General features: G+C 37.0%; 1 protein-coding gene across 7 annotated transcripts in view; it reads right to left on the reverse strand.

Annotated features, from left to right (window-relative positions):
• Nucleotides 1-21,694, reverse strand: part of adgrb1a (adhesion G protein-coupled receptor B1a) — a 176,973-nt gene that overhangs the window by 138,803 nt on the left and 16,476 nt on the right. The gene's annotated exons all lie outside the window — the stretch shown is intronic.

Here is a 21,694-nt window from a genome sequence, read left to right on the forward strand (position 1 = left end):
GTTCTTCAAATACAAACAACATTATGAACTTATAACTGTCTTAATTAGAGCAAAGCTAATTTGGTAAAAAATAAAATATTAAAAGTGTATTTCTTCTGAATTGCTTCACAATAGTCCACACAATATTTGCTGGAAAAGTTGGATTCTGGAACAAGTCTCTGTTAAACAGAATGTTTAACCCCTTAACCCTCGCCCCCGAAAATCACCAAAAATGGCTGCTGTTAAATCAGCTGCTGTTCTTGAACGCTTTGGAGTACATGCAAAAGCTTGGTCTCTTTATGAAGATGAAAAGCTAAATTTTCTATTTTGCAGTCAAAAATACTTTACCTGTAAGTAGTTTGCAACTATTATGTTTGTAACACAAAAGAAATCGAAAAATTTCACCCATATTTTTCATTTTTATATTTTGTAAATGTACTTTGAGTGTTGAATGTACTGACTGAAAAATACAATAAATCTGTAGAATAAAGTATTCTGCTCATGGATTTCATAATTGATCAAAATAGCAGCACTCTAACGGTATGCTAGCCCCTCCCCCGGCTCCCCTCCTTCTTAGCCAGTGCAGTTAAGGATCTGGTTCAGGTGACTGTATTCAGCAGCAGCCCTGCAGTTTTTGTGCTTCTGGTCTGGGTGGACTTTCTTTGAAGATTAACTGCAGTCAACAACGTCTGACTTGGGTTTGGACTAATTTTTCATCAACTTGTCAGCCTCAATCTGGATCTTAAAAAAAGATATAAAATAACTTTAAAATAGAAATAGGAAGGCCATTTTTCCTTTGTTTTCTTTAGTTTCCCCAGAGACACTGATATTAATTGATATGACATGCAACTGCTTTTCAGCCCAATTTCAAACAATTGATCAAACTGTTCTGTTTACAAAAACACAAACCTAAACATTGTGAACAATGGTTTCCCTTCAAGCTACATACATTTTTCTTGATCTGTCTGTCAGCTTTTGTACTGAATGTGTGGCAAAGTTAAAAATTTTATGTCAAGATATAACGATCTGTTCATCAAAAACACTAGCTTTGCAAGAATCCAGAACACAAACCCTCAACACAGTGATGTCAGAAAGATAGGGGGTGGAGGATGGTGTCTCCATCTGAACAACAGAGACTCTGAATCTGTCTTTAAATTAACTGACCATGCTCTTTGTGAGATAGAAATGACTGCAGAATTTTCAAAAGCTTTTCAAATACTCTGGCAAAGTCGCAATATCCAATAGCACTAATGAGGAAATATTTCTCCTTCCTCGTCATTGAGTCCTCATTTCAACTTGGCCTGACTCATGTTCCATCTTATCTCACCTCACTTCATCTGCCCTCATTCTGACTGTTCGATAATTTCTGCCTGTGCAGAAAAAAGGACCAGGAAGTACTTTGTTGGCTTCGTCATTAGCACACAGGCAGTGAGTGGTGCTTTAGTAGAAGACTGAAGGGTTTGGTTTTGTTGCCTCCCTCTCTTTAAAGTCCGAATTCTAAGAATAAAGTCACAATTACCACATTGATTGACACTGACAGTTTTTTCTCCAGAATTCTGACACAATTTTTAAATTTATTAAAATTCTTTTGTCATCTCTTCAAAGTGATATCGTTTATTGTGTCAACGCTTAAGCTGGGTGTATTGATATGCTCCTATTACTAAGTACTGGATTATAGTTCTCTGCAATAGAACTTGACAAAGAGAACCTACAGTTAAGACTCTATAATTTAGACAGATGTAGCAGTAGAACAGGAAGAGACAGACAGCTTGGTTACTATCATCAGTTTGACTACCAGATATCTGTTTATTTAATAGGGAAAGGTTTGATCTTGTATCTAATAAGTGAAATCACGTTAAACGTAACTTTATTGGAAAACACTTTTGTACAAGGCCATTCTTGTTTAATTTACCTTCTCAAGAGCAGGTTTTTATCAAAAAGCTGTTATGCTTTAAATTTTCTTGCACCACATTTCAGGTTAACTGAGTTTTAATACTAACCGGCTTTCTCTGTCTGAACAAATATGAGCTCATGAGAATGTTTTGTGAAATATGCCTCTTCTCAATATACTTGGAAAAACATATTAAAAAGAAAAAACAAATCAAATATTGTGGTATGAAAATCCCCCTCCTCTCCCCAGCCCTTTTTTTTTAGCTCAAATGATCATCAAGAGACCAGTTGCAATGGACCAGTTGCAACATCCAGCAGCCCAAGAGCAAAAAAAAACATGTAAACACTCCCAACAGGCTCCCAGTGAGTCAGTCACAACAATGGCTCAATCATAGCGAAACAACAGGCCCCAAACCGAGACGTACAGGGAGACACAGAGACAGAAAGAACATTGATGAGAAAATGATAGTCACAAGGCATATCACTTGTCACATCAGCAGCGCAGGGATTACTGGCTGATTAGCAGTGTAGCTCAGGATCTGATACAGAGCTGCTGCGCTGCGGCCCAAACAAAACCAGACATGCCTGACAGACACATACTTCTCTTACATTAAACATGTCACAGTTATTCTATCTCATTTTTTTTTCACTCACATTACAATGTGCCTAGGATAATAATCAGGATAGATATTGATCATGCAGACCAATAAGATGAGGGGAGCGATGAGAAATGACAACAAAATGAAATCTGTGAAGATCAATCTGACATAAACTGATATTTTTTTGTCCAATCAGAGGCTTTATTTCAGCATCCCATTTCACTCCAGCCACATGATCAACTTTATTCACTGCAGATCAACTTTATTCACTGCACCCTTTTGCAGTTTTTCTTAAATGGCTCTCCTAATCAATATTACAATTTTCAAACGTCCATGAGTGAAATAGTTATGATCACTATGTGTTCTTGTATTGCCAAACAAGGGATAACAATGGTTGGCAGCTAATTACAGAACACCACCAACCTCTGTCTTTATATGCGGTTTGTTTTGAACCAATCAGTGGGCAGAAGTAATAAAAGTAAGCATGTTAGCCCTTAAATTAAACATGCTGATAAACTGGTTCAATAAATTCCCACAACAGCAGGAAAGAATGTTCTCCACTACATGTCATGATTTCCATGTTCCTGCCATGTTTCATGCTGCAGCTCTTCTCTGCTCCTCCTGACTCTGCTGACTGCTGATTGCTTCCACTTGTGTTCTGCCTACATAAACTTCTGATCTGCACTTGGTGCAAAATTGTTTGTCGTCAACCATTGTCACAACCATCAAGCATTCTTTTCCAAGTTCCTATTCCTATTAGTTACTTTGAAAAATTAACTTATTTACTTAACTGACCACTTCATTTTAAAAGTAACTTAATTAGATCACAAGTTACTTTATAAGGCAGAAAGAAAACTGTCAGATGTCCCAGGGGTAAAAAAAAATGTTTTTCAAAGTGACAGAAATTGTTTCTTAAACAACATGATGAATCATAAACAGATAAATTATGGAACTTGGCAGTGATACACATAAGCTTAAATGTTTTTATTCAATATTACATTACAGTGATGTTGTGATGTATCTGATCTGATGCAGCATCCAATCAGATTCATTATTTAACATTTACACAATAAAAAATATATTGAGCACTGGGTGCTGCTACTGTAATCTTTTATTATATAATTAAATGTTTTGTTTTTGATTGAGCTGATCACCTACTGTAATACATAGGATACAATTATACACAAATAAGGTAGTTATACATCAGAGCATTGAAAATGCTGCTATATTGTGTCTGCAAAAAACTCAGGAAGAACTGCTGACACATCAGCATTGAAAATAAATATTTAATTTCTGCCAAATACAGTATATCCTACCCACTAACGGGTTTTCTAATGTAGAGATAATTAGTGCTATTTCCTTTACCTTAGTGTAATATGTGTAATTATCTTTATCACATTACTTCTTTGTATTCCGGAAAGTTGGATGTTCTGCATACATTTCGTCACAATATGTCCAACAATCAAGAGATGAAGCAGCTACTTTGGCATTTTGCCACCAGCAATGAAGCAACAAACCAACTCAAATCAGATAACATTAATTATTTTTGAAAAGTGGCTCCTTAGATTAAAGCTGAACAAACATATTTGTCCCATGTCTTCTTCTGCTGAGGACATTCCTTTACTGAAATGACAAGGAATAAATGTCAGAGCTACATATCATACATAAAAACCGTCCACAGAAATCATTCAGACCATCATGCAAGATTTCAGAGGGGAGTGGAAAGTGAAGTTGTAGTCTGCAGTATCTGAGGACATTACTAAGAGCTGCTTCAACATCGGCATGTACAATGGCAAAATGGCTGTGGTGGGACACCTTGCACACATTCTGTGCTCCACACACACATTGGAGAAGTGTGTAAAATCAACTTGATTGCAATATCCTGTACTATGAAATCTTCTATCACTGCTGCAGTTTTATTTTCAAGCAGGTGAAGCAGAACACACGACTGAGCTGAGTTGTGTGATGAGAACAGAAATATATTTAGGAATAATTTTGGATGCTCAGTTAAACTTTAGGAGCCATGTTGATAAAATCAGCAAAACTGTTAGATCAAACATAAACTGTTTTAAAATTATTAGAAATTGTCTAACACTGTGCAGAGGTGTTTTTTTTTAAACTCCATGATCCTCTCACATCTGTCCTATGGAGCTATTGTCTGGTCACAGACCAGCCAAACTCAAACCATTAGAAAGTCTCTATAATTAGGCCTGGAAGGTTTTATGTCAAAAGCCAATCAGATTCCATCACTGTAACATTATGGCTAAATCTGGCATTCTGTACTTTTCTAATTTTATAAGTCATAACCTTTTAAAACTGACTTTTAAATGTTTAAACAGACTTGTGCCTAAACCATTAAATGATTATATACAGAAATTGCAGGGCAGCAGTAGATCTACCAAAGCAGCTTTACATGGATATTGTAAGGTTCCATTCCATAGAACCACTTTTGCACAAAGTGCTCTGTCTGTGAGAGTATCTGTAGAAAGGAACTCACTTCCTGCCAATTTAAAGTCTGTAACCAATTTTAATGTTCAAAAAACAAACAAAACTTTGGTTATGTCAAAAACAGAACTGTATCCATACTTAATGTTTTTATGTTTTATTGTTTTACATGCATGACTGTGTATACAGTATGTTGTCAACATCGTGTTGCATTATTTTAAATGATTATTATTTCACTTTCTACTAGTTTTTAGATGTACTGTTTAAAAGCCCATATAAGGACAATGCTGTGAATTAGCTTTAGCTATAATCTCTATGATGCAAACATCGGACTGCTGTTCTGTTAAGTTTGTCTATTTCGATGTGTGTCTGTCCCTATCAAATAAACATAAACCAGTTATGTTTGGTTTAAGCAGTTTTAAAACTTAGCTTAAGCTTTATAACATCAGCATGGTCTGCATGGAGGCATGATACACTGCTAAATATACAACATTGTTACCTGTCATTAAAACACAACTGGCCACCAGTGTTGATGGTGATGTACCACATACCTGCACAAAACATTTCTAGTGTTTTCTGACCAACATGTTTGATACTGGCAACATCTATTAGTTTTTAGCGGGAAGATTGTAAAGATGAAGTCATGTTGATCGATGGGTATTTCACTCTTCTACTAGATGGTTAATGACAGTACAAGAGTCACAACTTTTCTACTGTGAATGCTGACAGAAACAACACAAACTAGACATCAGATAGCTGACTACAACAGGAAGTCTTGTGAAATAATTTTTTTAAGTGTTCATTCAACCAGGCCTAAGAAAATTCAAGACTTCCACCATTCTGACAACACTTCAGTTTGCATATGCCTTCAAAAACATAAATCCACCTTGAAAAGCTTAAAACCACCAAGAAGACAGTCTCCTCTGTTCATGACTGGTTTCAGATAATTAACACTAGGCCTGCTCTAACACCATCAAGGTTGTTGATGTCTAGAACCCTTCCTTAGAGCAGTGCAGCAACATGGTAAAGAAATGGACAGATTTTGGCAGTCACATGTCAGTCACAGTCCTGATGAAAATCCATCTGTCAAACAGAACCCAAGGCCAGTTGTTGAACCGTGCATGCAGGGGCTAAAGAGGGGACAGATGGGGGCAGCAGTAGTATCTTCATCATATACAATGAAGACACCTGAAGGCCTATAATTAAGACATGATTTATTATAAGGAGAGGATAAATCATAAACATCAGGAAAAATTCAAATGAAAAAGTTGCGTGCACAATTGTATATAGTGTTCATAGTGAAGGAAAACTAACAGGAAATGGCTTGTCTTAGCCTGAATGCAAACCTACTGTATAAAGCAAACTTTTCTTTTCTTGATAGTGTCTTTAGTCCAAAATAAGTGTTTTCATATGTAAATTCTGCAAAGTTGGGGGGGATATTAATATAGCAGCAAGCAGTAGGGATAACAGAGGACTTTTTTCTCAGCAAAATGCTGCCATTTCTGCACATCTGCAACCATATGAGTACACCCCAACCTGCAATGCTCTGAAATTAAACAGATAATTATCTGTCTCTGCTGATGAATGTGTTTACTGTGGTAAATGTCAAAGCCTTTCTAATAAGCATAAGGAAGACATTTCACATCCCACAACCCGCTAAACACACACACACATACATGCACAGAAACATGTTCACTATTATTCAATTTCATGTTTTAATGTATCCCTACAAAACCTGAGTTCTAAAAACACTTCCTTTTTTTTCAGGGGGCTTGTTTTGGCACTGGTGGCCGTTGTTCGCAGGAATCAGACAGGAAACTGGGGGTAAAAACAGAACAGCAAAGGTCCAACGATCTTGGATGGCTGGATTGTCTCTTTATGCAGAGTATACCACAAGACAGGTACCACCCCTTGAAAGCACTTTCAAAATAGCAAAAATCAACTAAAGAGTCCTTCAAGCCAAGAATCTCTCTAAAGTTTTAACAGTTACTACTCTCTTTCCTGTCCTCTTTGCCTTAACCATCTCTCCGTCCACCTCCACTGTGTCCTTGGTGGAGGTCAGAGGACCTGATGTCACATGGAAGTCTTGGTTCTGTCCAGTCTGGCTTTACTTTCAGTAAAAGGAATTCTTTCATCTGTAACTACATTTGAACAATTTCTGATATTTTACTAACATTGGTAATAGCTGTTCCATTTGTAGGTTTGAGTCAAGTCTGAACCTTTATTGTATTTTTTAGGTAGTATTAGAGTAACCACCATTGTACTTTTGTTCACTTTCAAAATCTCTCTCTGTTTCAAGCTTGTAAGTCACTTTTAAAAACCTAAACATGTCTCACTTCACTGATATGAGTGAATGTTGTCATGCATTGCTGAGCAATGTAGAACCAGGTACTGCAGGTGTCTGTTCTGTCATGAACTCAGCTTGGTTTGTGATTTCATTTGCTGGAAGAAATCCCAGTAGCATTGTGAGGATATTTTACCAGCTGCCCTGCAGTCGCTTGTTTTTTACATTACGGCACTGATCCGTCAGCAACCAGAACTAGAATCCATCTAACCCTCCCCATAGATTTACTGCAGCATTTTCAGACTGAAGGTTTTCAGTAGCAACTTTTGCAATGAAAGCTATTATTATGACATTGCTTTCATTAAACATCTAAACAAAATTGTGAAATGTGTTAATTTGAGTTCATTACGTCTAGCATTTGCATTGGAATTAAATATTTTACTTCCAGCATGAATTTCCATAATTTCTTTCAGAGTGGGGCATTCATAGAAGAGATGGCTCACTATCATTTTGACTTAAAGGCAATTGCTTCATTGCGTGTCAGTCTAGTCTATCAAATTTGTTAAGGTGTCTTGGTCTAGATAAATATGTGGGACGGAGAGAGCATTCAACCAACAGTGTTATCCTCCCTGAGCTGCTAGTGGAGCAGAAAAATTGTGATGCTGTCAGTGTTCATCAGTCAAAGCCCACAGCGCAGGCTGCAGACAGCAAACAGACGTCAGCACTGTTTCCAACACTTGAGCTCATAAAACCCCAACAATGTAATTGGACATGGCTATTATTAGGTTAACTGTACAGACTGTTTATTCTGTCAGCTAAATGCTGCTCTGTCCACCAGTCAGAGAATCAAAGCAGAAGTATGGTGACAGAGAGCAGTCACTCCAACAGACCATGGATTTGTTCCAGTGGATGCAGGGCTGAACACGACCGTCACTGGATTTCACTGAGACGAGAATTTGCAACATATGTAACCCTGGATTATAGTGTTGCTGCACACAGAGAGCAGATCACAAGTGGTTTGACAAACACATTAATATCCCCCGCTTTGTAGAATTCTCACATCTAACACTTGTGCAGTCGAGTTCTGCCCACAGCCATGACAAAAGGCAAAGCAAGATTAGAGTCAAGATGCATGTGGGGGTGCATGTGTGTGTATGTTATCTTCCCCTCCTAATGCCCATATCTCTCAGTGGGGATGTTACTGATGGCAATGTGATGGTCCTTTATTTTCCACTCGCGCCATAAGTCTCTGCATAATGGCCGCTTTGTTCTACAACCTAATCGCATTAATATGAAAGCCAATTGCTTTGGATGGCAAATCAAATCAAGCCAGATTGCATTCAAATGAAAATGAGTTAATCAGAAAAGCTATGTGTTTGCACAAAGGAAACGGGATTAAAACTGAAGGAGAACATCATATACAACTGACTGCATTTAAATGCTGCTCCATCCGGCTGTAAAATACACTTTGCTCAAACCTTTGAGCAAAAGCCTTCAGAACGCAAACCCATTGTGTTTGTGTCAGACAGATTAAAAACACATTCTCTATTGTTTTTTTCTGTCATTACAATATGTAGTCACAGAAAGCAAATACAACTTTAATTTGTTTAAACCTGCACTGATTAATTTTTTTAAGCAGCAGGACCCTCCATGCTTGCTGCAGCCCTCATCTAGTGACAGTGTTCAGCATTTCACCAAAGGATGCTTCAGTTTTGATTATAAATCTCTCTGAAAGATGTTCCAATAATTGGTACAAGATCTCCCCCCATACTGATGACCTGCTGTGCAGGCACATCAGGGGACAATCATGTATAATTAAACCTTATAGTGTCTGCTATAGTGCTCATTTACATCTCCTTTCCTGGTTGGAGACAGATGTAAAAACAGCATCCTCAGAGGGGAAAACATGAAGTCAGTCCACATGTGCCAAAAAACGACTTTACTCCAAAGGCAAGCCAGGAGCAGACAAAAACATGTTTACAGGGGAGCAGACGTCTGTTTTGTGTCACCATAAAATGTTATAATAATACAATCTATTAAAGTGTACCAGTGTATAAAATGTTGTCCTTTGACCACCATAGCCACTAGAAACCATCTTTGCTCATCACTGCTGGATTCAAAAACCCATAATGGCAATGACCTTCCAGTCTAAAAGCTTCACAACAGTTACAGGAGTATATGTGCTGGTGTAAACATGGCTAGTGTGAATGGGCAGATTACATTGCTGAAATTATATCACTGGTTTTTGGTGACAAATATTAAAACAGAATTTGGGAATAGTTAAATGACGCTGATGCCAGCCTGCAAGTAATAGATCAATACTACAAAGTTCAAACGTTTTGTGGAACCAATGACCTTCTCATGTTGATGGCAACTGTTTGTAATGCACTGATGAAAAAACAAGGTGGCGGTAAAGAGAACAAAATTACACTTAAAAACTATTCCAACGTCAATGTCTCTACGTCAGAATCCCACACTTTACCAGCCTCGAACTTCCCACAGTTTAAAGTTGTTTTTTAGTGAATTAAACTGCAAGATAAACTTTGTATTAAATCGTGAAAACACTTAAATAAAATGTCATACTTTGTCATAATTTCCTATTCAGCAAAAATTGGAATATAGCTCACTCTATAAAGACTTAAGCTGAAAACATAAGCTTGTCAGGGTTTGCAAATACTTGGAATCTTAATGCCAACAGTTTATCAAGAAGAGTAACATTCAGAACCAAAGTCAAGAAGCACAACTTCTGCATATGAAACTGCTTTACAAAAATAGCAGAACTGAAGTGATTTCCAGGTATTCCACAACCAGAGCTGATCAAACATTTGCACGCTTTCCTTCCTTCCCTGTCCATTTTCCTGGTTCCTCAATATTTCATCATATCAGTAAAGGTTAACACCTGGCTCATAAACATAATTTTTGTTGTCACCAAATCTTACTAGCTCCGGAAGTGCTTTTTCTTTACAGCAGTCAGATTAACAGTGACGCCAAACTCTGAAAACTGGTCTGCATTTAAAGTATATGCATAGTTAAGTGTGTCTGTAGTCTACAGAGGAAGAGACTTCCTCTGTATACGCTTCTTCTGTTTCCAATTCAATTCTGTTTATTTACTGAATTGAGGTATTTCCAGTTGCTGAATACAGACTAATTTTATGTGCAGCATCCTCTGCTGTTTAAACTAATAATTACAACAATTCTACTGCTCTCAAGCACATTTTTGAAAATGCTTGTCATGGTCAAATGCTCGACTGCTATGTAAAGTCATAAATGTGCCTGCAAAAGGAGGATCCAGAATGGAAACCCAAAAGAGAAGAAATGGAACAACTGAGTGGAAAAAAAAGATAAATCTGCAGCCAGATGCTGCCAAATGTGCAAAAATCACAAATATTTGCTATAAGTTCAACTTCTGCAGCAATAGATGAGAAACAGGACCATGAAGTCAAGGGGGAAAAGAGATAGAGAAAAGAGGGATGATGATGTGGTAAATTGTCAGCTAACATTAGCAAAACAGTGAGGGAGGTAGGAAGAATGAGGTAAAATGAGAATGAAGTTCTCATTTTACCTCATTCTGCTGGTAGAACAATATTAAGCTAGGTTATATGATTTTATGTAGCAAAGCCTCCTGAGTGAAAAAGATCAGATCTGACCCATTTTTGAAATGGATCAGATTCAACAAACAGATCATGCAGCTTAGACTTAAACTGTGGATCAAATTCACTACATCATAAACTAAAAATATTTGACATTATTTAATTAATGTTAATATAAAACCAACACAACAACAGTAACATTCCTGTGTGGTAGCATTGGTATTTATCAGTAACACAACCTTAAACCAGCCAATATTATAGTTAGTGGCACCAATGAATTGAATTTACACACAAAATATTTGTTAGAACTAAAACATAAATAGTACCTGTGTGCATATTTGCACAATTTATGTTTTAGTTGGAACAAATTACATTAGTTTTGTTTCATAAAGAGTTTCCTAACTCCTCACTCACAGTTTTATGTTTGTTGCTTACTATCTCAGCTGATCCCCACCTATTCACAGTTCAGTATTTGCAGATTTTGTGAGTTAATACAAATTCAAAAATATTCATGGAAAATTCAGACATTTCCACTGAACATATCTAAAATATTTAAAAGAAAATGCAGGTGATTTTTGTTACACTTTTCCCTTTTGAAAAACTATTACTACTAGACTTGAAAACAGATTTAAGAAAGTGACAACAATGTGGTTTCCTCAATGGATTATTCAATGTGGGTGAGGGACAATAAATAAAAAAAAACAGGCAAACACAGACGTTCCTTTTTCTGTAGCAGAATTTCAGGTTAATAGACATTAAGCAAAAATTAAGCAAAGTCACTTCAAGAATGAAACATTAGTCTTGGATGAGTGTTGAAAACGTTCTGAGCTGTTAACAGCATCCAGATGAACTGACTGAGTTGCAGGCATGCCTCTCACTGACCTTCAGTGGTCCCATGCTGCATCTCCTCATTCGCCATGAAAAGTGAGTTTTCACTCAGCAAGCAAGGCGATGAAAACGCATGCTACCCGTTCATCATTAAGAGTTTACGTGAGTAAATTGACATGATGAGCCGTGTTTATGCCAGATGCATTTTACTAATTACTTTCCAGTGGAAACATATGCACAATTATCCACACATGCAGACACACCCACACACTGATAATGAGTCAGAGAAGCAGTCAGTGTGAAAATGGTCTCAGAGGATGAAGTGGTCACACACCAGACATACAGACGCCTCTGTGATGGTTCTTAATAATAGTCATTGCTGATGATGTGTTTCATCAGAACCACAACAACAAATCTTATGTTTTAATAGTATGATTTATGTTCAGAAATAACAATAAATTATTGTTGTTGGGTTGCATTAGTTAGTCCTCCTTTGTAGGGGGGGCCCATGCCTCCATGGGGCCCTAAGTCAAATGTGGTTTTGGGGCCCTCTAGTTCTGCTAATAATGTGGATTGGCTGCAATCAACAGTCATATTATTAGATCATTTACACACCTATAAACTCTATAGGTAAACTCTATAAACCCTATAACTTATTGAATCTCTGACAGTGCTGTTTACATTATATCCTATATGCAGGTATCATATAGGATACATTTATCGGCCAGTTGATTTCTGGGCGCCGATTTCCTTAATTTAGGGGGATCAGTGATCGGCCGATACTTACATGAAGCCGATCTTATCCCATGATCTAATCTCAGCAAAGGTTTAAAATCAGCCACCGTCCTTTTGCTCTGCAGAGAGACTGACAGACCGGTCACCAGGTCATGTTTGCATGTTTACAGTTAACAATATTTGCTCCACTGTTGCCAACTCAGCAACTTTTTAACTATATTTAACAACATTTCAGTTTAAAAAAAATGGTATCGGCCAAAATCAAAATCTGCAGGTCAGGCTTTTTAAAGATCAGTAGTCGACAATAAGCCAGAAAGCTGCAATCAGTGCAGCCCTATATAAATTGGAATACATCCACATGTATTCATGACATACTTTGATTAAATTATTTTCTCTAGGGTGTAATTAGAATAGCTAAAAATTTTACTTATACCAGGTGAGTCTTTCTCACCTGAGAATTGGACAGATACCAGTACCAGGTTGATTCTGAGCTTTCAAATAATTTTAATACGAGAAGTTTCACATTACTTAGAGGTTAATGTAAATATAATGTTTGTTTTAGCCAATAAATTATCAGCAGCAAACAGCAGATTGCCAACTACAGCTTTGATTAGCTTGTCGATGCAGTAGCCATGTAGCATTTATTATCTAACATTTTGTTAGATAATGTCAAATATTAGTTTTAATTATTGTTATCAAGCATACCATATGCTTGATAATATTATTGTAAACAATATGCTATTGTTATCAACAATATGTGCTATTGTTGATAACAATCAACAATTGTTTGCAGTTGCTTTTGAAGCAACAGCAAAAAAAAAAAAAAAAAAAAAAAATCAGAAACATTTAAGGCCAACCACCAGAATCAACTAATTTAAAGTTAAAACTCAGTTTCACACAAACACAAAGATGTTAGCTTAAATGTTTGGCCATGGAACCAAACCCTTCAAAGTTGCTATCAAGCCAAGTTTCTATTAACAGTTCTGCAAATCTTTCTGATAAACTTTAGTACAGTTTAGTAAAGTTACTTTACATTACCAAGACATATTAAAACAAACCATTATCTTGACTTTTTCTCTATTATTCCCCTTTCTTTTCTATCTCCCTGAAGAATAGGTCCTTTTTTGCGACATTGTTTTGCTAACTTATCTTCCATCAGTGATTTGTAGGTTTATGCTCTGATGCACAGCAGCTCATATTACTGTGCAGTGTGGTACCTACCGCAGCCAACAGGAGACCCCAAAAACAACTTATTTTTAAATTTTTCTTTTTGTCCAAATAAAAAAGATTTCTACAAATATTATTATTATTATTATTATTATTATTAATATATATTATTGTAAAAAAATCACAACTTTATAATGAACTTGCATGTTTTTGTTAATATAAACACATGGAAATCATTACTAAAAAAAAACTAAATCTGTTCCACTTAGGGGAACAGATTTAGTAGTAAGTGGCTACTTAGTTTGCTTATGCCTTGGGCCGGCCCTGCTCCTATGTGTCAGCAAATGTTGTTTTTTGTTCATTAATTTTCTTTTAAACCAAATAGCAACCTATGTCTCTTTAGACAGACTTTAATAGTTGTGTTTTAACACAGATTGGCTATATTAACTAATATTTAATTTTTAAGAAATGAACTTCAAATAGAATATCTACATACTGTATCTCTATACCTTCATAAATCCATTCTGAAATCTCCAACAATGAATGGTGAACAGTTAGGGTACAACTTCGAAAGGTCATATCCTTTTGAAAATAAAATATGTTGATGCCAAAACTGAACTCTACAACAATTCTTTTTTGTCTACCCCACAATAATAGGTCTAAGCTTAGTAATTAAAAGTCACATATGGTTTTGTGTATTTTTAAAATAAAAAAAAGGTTTTTGGCACTTGTGGTCTTCATTAGAAGCTGGACAGGAAATAGAGCAGAGAGAGAAGGGGAAGAAACGCAATAAACGGGCCAGGGTCGGGAATCGAACCTGGAAAGTCTGAGTGGACAACATTAGCCTCAACGTAACAGTGTGCCGCTCTGCCACTGAGCCCCATGATGCCTCACAGATACCAATTTCCCATGAGTATGACTACCAAAAAGCTAAACTTCCTCGATGAGTGCGAGGAAAAACTAACAGTGGAATCACAGAGCTTGTGTAAATGTGTGTATTTGAGGAAGAGATTTTCAGTGTGTCTTGACACCATTACGAGTCAAAGTACTCGTGGCAGCATGAAGAAGTCTGTGAGAACAAAGCTGCGTGTTGAGTGAGAAGCAATTCTGGCTGAATTCTTCCTTAGACTATTCAAATGTTAAAATCCTTATAAATCCTTATTTTGTTTAGAGAAGAATTACTATGGACATACCAGCTGTGTGAAATTGATACTTGCTTACTGAATATCTGACTTTGTCATCTTATATATAGGTATTAAACCTTAAATTTATCAACCTAAATTACAATCAGAATGTTTATTGAATGCTTACTAGTTCTTGAGAGATAACAATTCATATCTTTTTTTTTAGCAGAACCCATCATTTAATTGGAAATATTTCACCACCAGGAATGTGCTAATCTGGTCCACTGTACCAGCTTCAGTTCCTGATTACTTTTGTAACTGTTAAATCATGTTTAATCTGCTCAGGATTTTTATTATTGTCATGATATGATTTTTCTATACACCTTACTTCTTAATCCCATTTTAGATTGCATGAATATATTGGCCAATCTATGTAAGCCAATGTTCTTCTGCAGAGCACAACCAAGTTGAAATCATTTGGAAACATCAACTACATCTTAAGATCTTTATAGCAATTCTTTTATTTCTTTAAAGACTGGGAAGATGAACTGCATAAATATACACTGATTATGTAGACTGTGGAGAATGGGAGGTAAGCGCATAAGTTAGCTCAGTCTTGAACTGATATAACAATATAACAATATATAACAACAATAACAATATCTCAGTCTTGAACTGATATTTTCTATACTGTTAAATTAGAGTGGATTTTATTTATATTTGGCTATTTTCAAGTGCCAGGAATAAAGTGGACTCTTAAATATAATTTTCTACTTTCTACAGATCCTTCATATTCACCACAATTCTCAATTTGCAAGATATTTATGAACAGAAAAATTCATTGCTATTGTTATCTTAGGTTTACTAGATTTTGAAAATGAAATAAACTAAAAACTAAACTAAATTTATGAGCATAATTTTTAGCCTAATCATTCACACAGACTGTAACTGCACCTTGTCAGCTGCCAGTATGCAGCAGATTTAACTGTAAGGGGGACACGAATTTGGTGTGAATGCAGAAACATCTCTGTGTTTGAGACACAGCTCTAATCTATCATGCTCAAGCAGGGCAATAAGGGCTTTAAATCCAGGCTATTACTGTAAAACCTAAAATACAACAATGAACAATGAGCCTGTGTGGTGGAGCTGTAGAAAAAAGTTCTACCATGTGTGTGTCAGTAGTGGAATAAGAGAAAACAATAACAAAAGAGGATCCAAAAGGATCAGATTAGGATCTGCTGCAAATCTTAAGTTATTTTTAGAGTAAATATGATATTTGATAGGGAGAGGAAGTAACCCACTGGAAAAAATAAGGTGCTTTTTATCCTGCTCTCACTTTACTTGTAATATTAATATAGTCTGTCAATCAAAACAAATATTTTTCCCAAGAGTTTATTCTGAGGGTTTGAAATTAGTATCAATATTCTACAGACTGATTACACAATATATCAATCAAAGCTATATTTCATAGACAGTATTGCTGCTCTTTTTTGCAAGACTTAGGCTCACAGCTAACAAGGTTGGATGTTTTTGACAATTAACCATAACTCCATTATTTGTTTGCATCTCTACACCCACAACAAAAATTGCCAGGCATAAATAATGATATGGTTAACACCAAGTGATCTGCTGTAGTTATTAAAAACTTGAAATTGAAGAAAGTAGTGCAGAACCAACGGCAGTTTAAAATGCGAGCGTCATTCTGAAGGTCTGAACTGTGCAGCAAATCGAGTCAGACTCTGGGAGCGAAGATAGTCCATCGAGACAGCACAGACCCTCACTGTCCTGTGGCTCTTACTCAGCTGGTTTGTGGGTGTGTGCATGTGTGTCTGATAATGTGAAGAGATTTCCCACGGTTAAAGGGCTCTATTGAACAAGGCCTTGCTCCTTTCCCCTCATTGCCATGCAAAGGGACCAGCTGCCCACCCTCGGCCATGACAGCTAAAATATTTAGCACTCTGTTCTCTGGGGACATCCTGACTGACCCGTCCTCACAATCCTTCCTTCTCTAATGTCCACTTTTGTTTCTACTTCATCCATTGTTTCTTTTTTTCATCACTTGTTTGTTTGGACTTCCTGTTGGTGCTGGTTCTGGTCACCATACACTGGTTCTGTAGATAATAGACTCATTGAGTGACAGATTTTAATTCTGTTCCCTTCTAATGATATTTGCTCTTCCAGCAGTGTGTCACACACTATCAAAATGTCACAGGCAGATTTACAAGTGCATAAGCTACCAAAACAAAGCAGTTGTTCTGCAGTTTCAGGAGGCAGAACAATCCATATATACTACAAATCAATGGAGGGAAATGTATAGCTCTCACCTGATGACCTAAGATATATATAGGCCTTTGGATGCATTGTGTGTAAATATTGCTAATTAAGAAATATTGCAACAGTTTTTGATTGTATTGATGAACGTTGTTTGTTTTACATTGCTGGCAGTTTTCTGGACATTCTGAAAGCAGCATGCAGAGAGAGAAATGTGCAGTGATGCTTATGTTGCAGAAACATGTCATGTGGAGTGTTCTTTGTACTTAGGTTAGTTCTGCACCTTGCTAATATTTATTTATGTTTTCCCAGTTTTAGGCTTATTTGTGCTGTATGATAAAGCACCTGAAACCTGGATCTTACATCCTGACTGTTGAGGACAAATGATGTACAAATGCTAATTTTGACTAAAAAAGTCAGTCTAGTCTAATGTTTGTTACTAGCCTACAGTGGAATCAGGAGAACCTCAGCTGTCCTCCAAGCACTCGCCTCTAGAGGGAAAACTGAATGCTTCTGCTCAGTTGCTTGGCAGTTTTTGTTTTAATTTGTCATGACAAAAGATTCTCAGCATTTCTTTCTTTCCTCTCCTCACTATCTGTTTCTCTCTGTGTCTTGTCTGTCTCCTTGCCTTTGCTATCTGAGCAACACTTGTTTAAACCCTTGTGGCATGTTGTTGTGATCCCTCTGCACAGAAGAGAAAAAAGTAGGGCCTTTAGGATACATTTACCCAATGCCAGCAAATACTAGTACTGCTCATCTCCAACTACTACTCAAAGGATTGAGTTGGAGAGTTGGCACAGGACCTCTGTGTTCCCCAAAGTATTTACAGATTCATTCTTTTTCTGCCAAAGAACATTTTCAGATCACATGAATTTTAAGATCAAATAATGATCATTGGAAAGCGCCTGTCCCCTAAACGACATGTGCCCCTAGTGGCAAAGACTACGACTGAGTGAGAACGAGTCTCTTACATCACTGTGGCCCACTCTTTTTTTTTAAACATAATTGTAGAAATCCAGGGATAAAGCAGGATTTTCCAGCAGAAATTACCTGTTTTTGACCAAACCAAAAATTCTCAGCTGGCTTTAAGTCATTTGAGATGTTTGACGAAGCTACTCTTAAATTACCTTTGTCTTTGTTTTGTTGAACTACTGGTTGGCCTGTTGCTGTGATATTGTCCTGCTGTATGGTCCAGGAGTACTTGGATTGTTTGTCACAAGTGTTCATTAACAGCAGGAGCATAACACAACCATCACAATGTCTGACTGCAGCTGTGAGGACATTGAAAAGCATGATCGCATTTTGTTTCAAAACAAATGTAGGATTTTTACTCATATTCTTATTTTAGATGAACTCAGAGACTTTTGCTGAGCATGGCTGTGAGTGGTGAAATGTTTCCAGGATCCACTTTAAGTGGATGAGTTGTAATTTGCAATGTACCATTAACTTGCATTCTACCAGTCTTTAACGGCCCTTTAAGCACTTTGTTACTTAACCTTGCCTGACTCTTGTTAACACATTAGAATAACACTTATTGGGTTTTTATAGGCTTTTGCTGTTCTGATAAATGCAAAAAACTAAAGCAGTTTTTGATTATAATGCTTGAATATGTTGAAATATGTACAGTGACATCTTTGTGATGTCAGCTGTGAGAGGATTTCAAAGATTTATGTGTGCTGCGTTTGTCATACATCCAATCAAGCAACACAAAAGCATAATTGTAGTCATTACAATGTCCAAAAAACATCCCTCATGTATTACAAAATACTACACCTTCTCTGTAAAACCGTATGAACGAACATGAACATGGAATTTCTTGTAAGATAGACCAAAGAAAATAAAAAAAAACAAATCCAAGTGGTTTTTCCTAAAATGTGTTTTTCATAATAAGTGTATTTCTTTATCGCCCAGCCTGATGCTCTTCACCAGTAATGTCACTACATGTGATTTTTTTCTAATCTTGTTTTGTGGCAGACTTAAAGTGCATCAGTGTGGCTCTAAATGTGAATAAAGAAGTGCATTTTTGAAAACATCAAATGCTGTCATCTCTATGCAATGCGCCTGTCGCTTATGATGTGTCTCTGGTCCATACAATAAGTGTGTACTGGGATAAAGTGTGTATAATTTATAGCATCCTACTCTGTGCAGCAGGCTGTGTTACTTTTCCTGTGACATTGGCTCATTTTATATTTTCCTTATATAAAGATTCTTTACAAAGTGCCCGAGGGGATCAGATGATGATTAGTTGAATCTACCAAAAAAAAAGGCCAAACTGCTGCCAGTTCCATTAGGATCTTTGCTATGACACCTTAGTAGAAGCATTTTTTTAGATGTTCATACTGTGAAATTGTTTTACTTGTTCCAACAAAATAAGGCAGCCTGACTTAGCTCTCATTAAGTTTTTTGGCATTCAGCAAAAATAAATAATTTGGAAAATTATTATTGACCTAAAACAAGAGGTCAGATTTAACGTCAGTGAGACAGTGAGAGAAAAATATGCACGTGTCTTATAGGCCGTGACTTTAAATTGTTAATTTCAGTTAACTGATTACATAGATTTTAACATGTTGACACTTTTATTGCATTTTTTTTTTACAGGCAAAGGTTCCATCTGAATATATTCTAATTGATTCCCACCACTACACATATCTGCACCAAAAATGTGTGTGTGTGTTTGTTGTGTTCCCCTCAGTCTGTACCCTGGTGACTGGCCACTGTGTACACGGTTGATTACACACACTGACAGGTTCGCTTCATCACTGTACACTGAGCTTGTGGTGCCTACCTGATCCTCTCTTCCTGTCACAAAACATTTCCTTTCTAAAGAGAGCTGCGTTTTTAAGCTTTTTGTTGCAGACTAAAACTGTTATTTCTGGCAGCATTTTATTTCCACTCCATATCCAGACATGAAAGTAATGGACTGTGGCATTTTCATTTGAATTACAGTCTGTTTGCTCCTCTCATGTTGATGGAAAGTTTAGGTAGTTCATAAAACTTTTAACATTTGGGATTCTTCTATCAGGAAAAAATCATTGGGTGCAAAGCAAGTGAGGCATGTTGTTTCCTATTTCTTTGGCACAAGTGAAAGACTTGGGTAGTTGAGATAAGCAGTAGCTGAACAGACAATGAAAACAATGCCTGCTGCAGAAACTCAGATTTCATCAACATTAAAAAACATCTAATCTGCTCCTCCGGCACATGCAGAGATGAAGCGTTCAGAGATTCCAGAAAGGGCAGATGGTGGAGAGGATGAAATGAAGGCCAACAACAAAATCCCTTCCAACACATTTAGTTTCTTCATTAGACACCAGAGAGGGGGGAGAGGGAAGTACAGACTGCTGATTTGGTATCTGTCTGTCAGTTTTTGCCTACTGCTCTCACTTTGACCTGGAGCCAAAGCCAAGGCTGTGTATCAAACAGGCTGCGCTTCGGCAGCTTGATATTCTGCTCTATGCAAATTCAGAGTGTCTCAGTGCTTCTCTGCAGCCTCTGGAGCAAACAGACACGATGCTATCAGAGGTTAAAAGCAGGCTGAGGCTAAATGTCAGAAGACAAATACGGACAAAGCAGCTGAAAAAAAGCAACGCATCATTTAACAATTAGCCCTCGTTTACCTTCAAATGCTAATTGAAGACTTAATGTGACACTGCGGCCATGTTGCCATTAAAAGAAGCCAAATGACTAGTCATGTAATGAGTATGTCAACAGCTAACACTTGTTTTCAACACGTGCTAAAGGATTTCAGTAAGCTGTGAAGTAGGGGTGCACACATGTAGAACATATCCAGTACTGTCCTGTTGCTTCATACCCAACGAGTACAGCATCATTTCATACCTGAACACATGCAGAATGTCTATGTGTGGAACTGAATGCGAAGTGCAATGTTCTGCAGTACAACTTTAAAAAGTGACACGGCTACAAAACAGAATGGATCCCCTGGTACTCACTAAACTCTCCTTTGTGAGAGCATTAAGGTTTCTCACGCAGCTACAGTGAACAAACAAATGTGAACCAAAGCAGAACTTGATGTTGGTTTTTCCAAAATCCAGGGCCTATAGGCAAATGCTAAGGGTGCCATGAATTTAATGGGGTGCAATGTTTTTATTTTTCTTCATAACAACAGCCTACAACTGTTACTACTTTATATATTATAATTTGGTGATGTTACCCAATTCCACTATAGCTAAGCTAATGTGAGGAATATTATTCAAAAGGTACTCCTTTAGCAGTGCCTTCTGCAGCACGCAGAGAGCGGAGCTCAGCAGAACAAGCGTCCAGTAGCTGCAACCCAACAGACAGTAATGCTGCTGACTCTAAGCACACACACCAACCAGCACAGCTAACATGTCATCATGTCAAAAAGGAGTCTTGCATCAAAAATTGTAACATTTTCTTTTGTTTTGTACAGTACATAAAATAGTCCCCAGCTGGAACATTTTATTGTGTTTCTGGTACAACAGTAAACCTGACACACAAATTAAATATGCAGACAGAGATGGTTTGCACGGACGCTTCCTTTGGCTCACTGGGGATTCATTTCTGCTTCAAAACAAATCTGATGAGATGCTGGGAACCCCTATTGTTGTGTTGAAGTTGTGCTAAAAGGAATTAGCCTATTAGCAAAGTCATTCAAGCCTAAAATAGCATCTCAGTGCTAAACTTGTAGCAGCAGCAGCACAGATGCCCCCAATGCTAATGTCAGCGTCCACAGTTCACATTTCTAAAGTTCAATGAACAAACAGGATTTTCTGAAACACTGGAAAGAAGCAACAAATGCCTTTG

This window comes from Xiphophorus couchianus, chromosome 5 (genome assembly GCF_001444195.1).
Source record: "Xiphophorus couchianus chromosome 5, X_couchianus-1.0, whole genome shotgun sequence".
Taxonomy (NCBI): domain Eukaryota; kingdom Metazoa; phylum Chordata; class Actinopteri; order Cyprinodontiformes; family Poeciliidae; genus Xiphophorus; species Xiphophorus couchianus.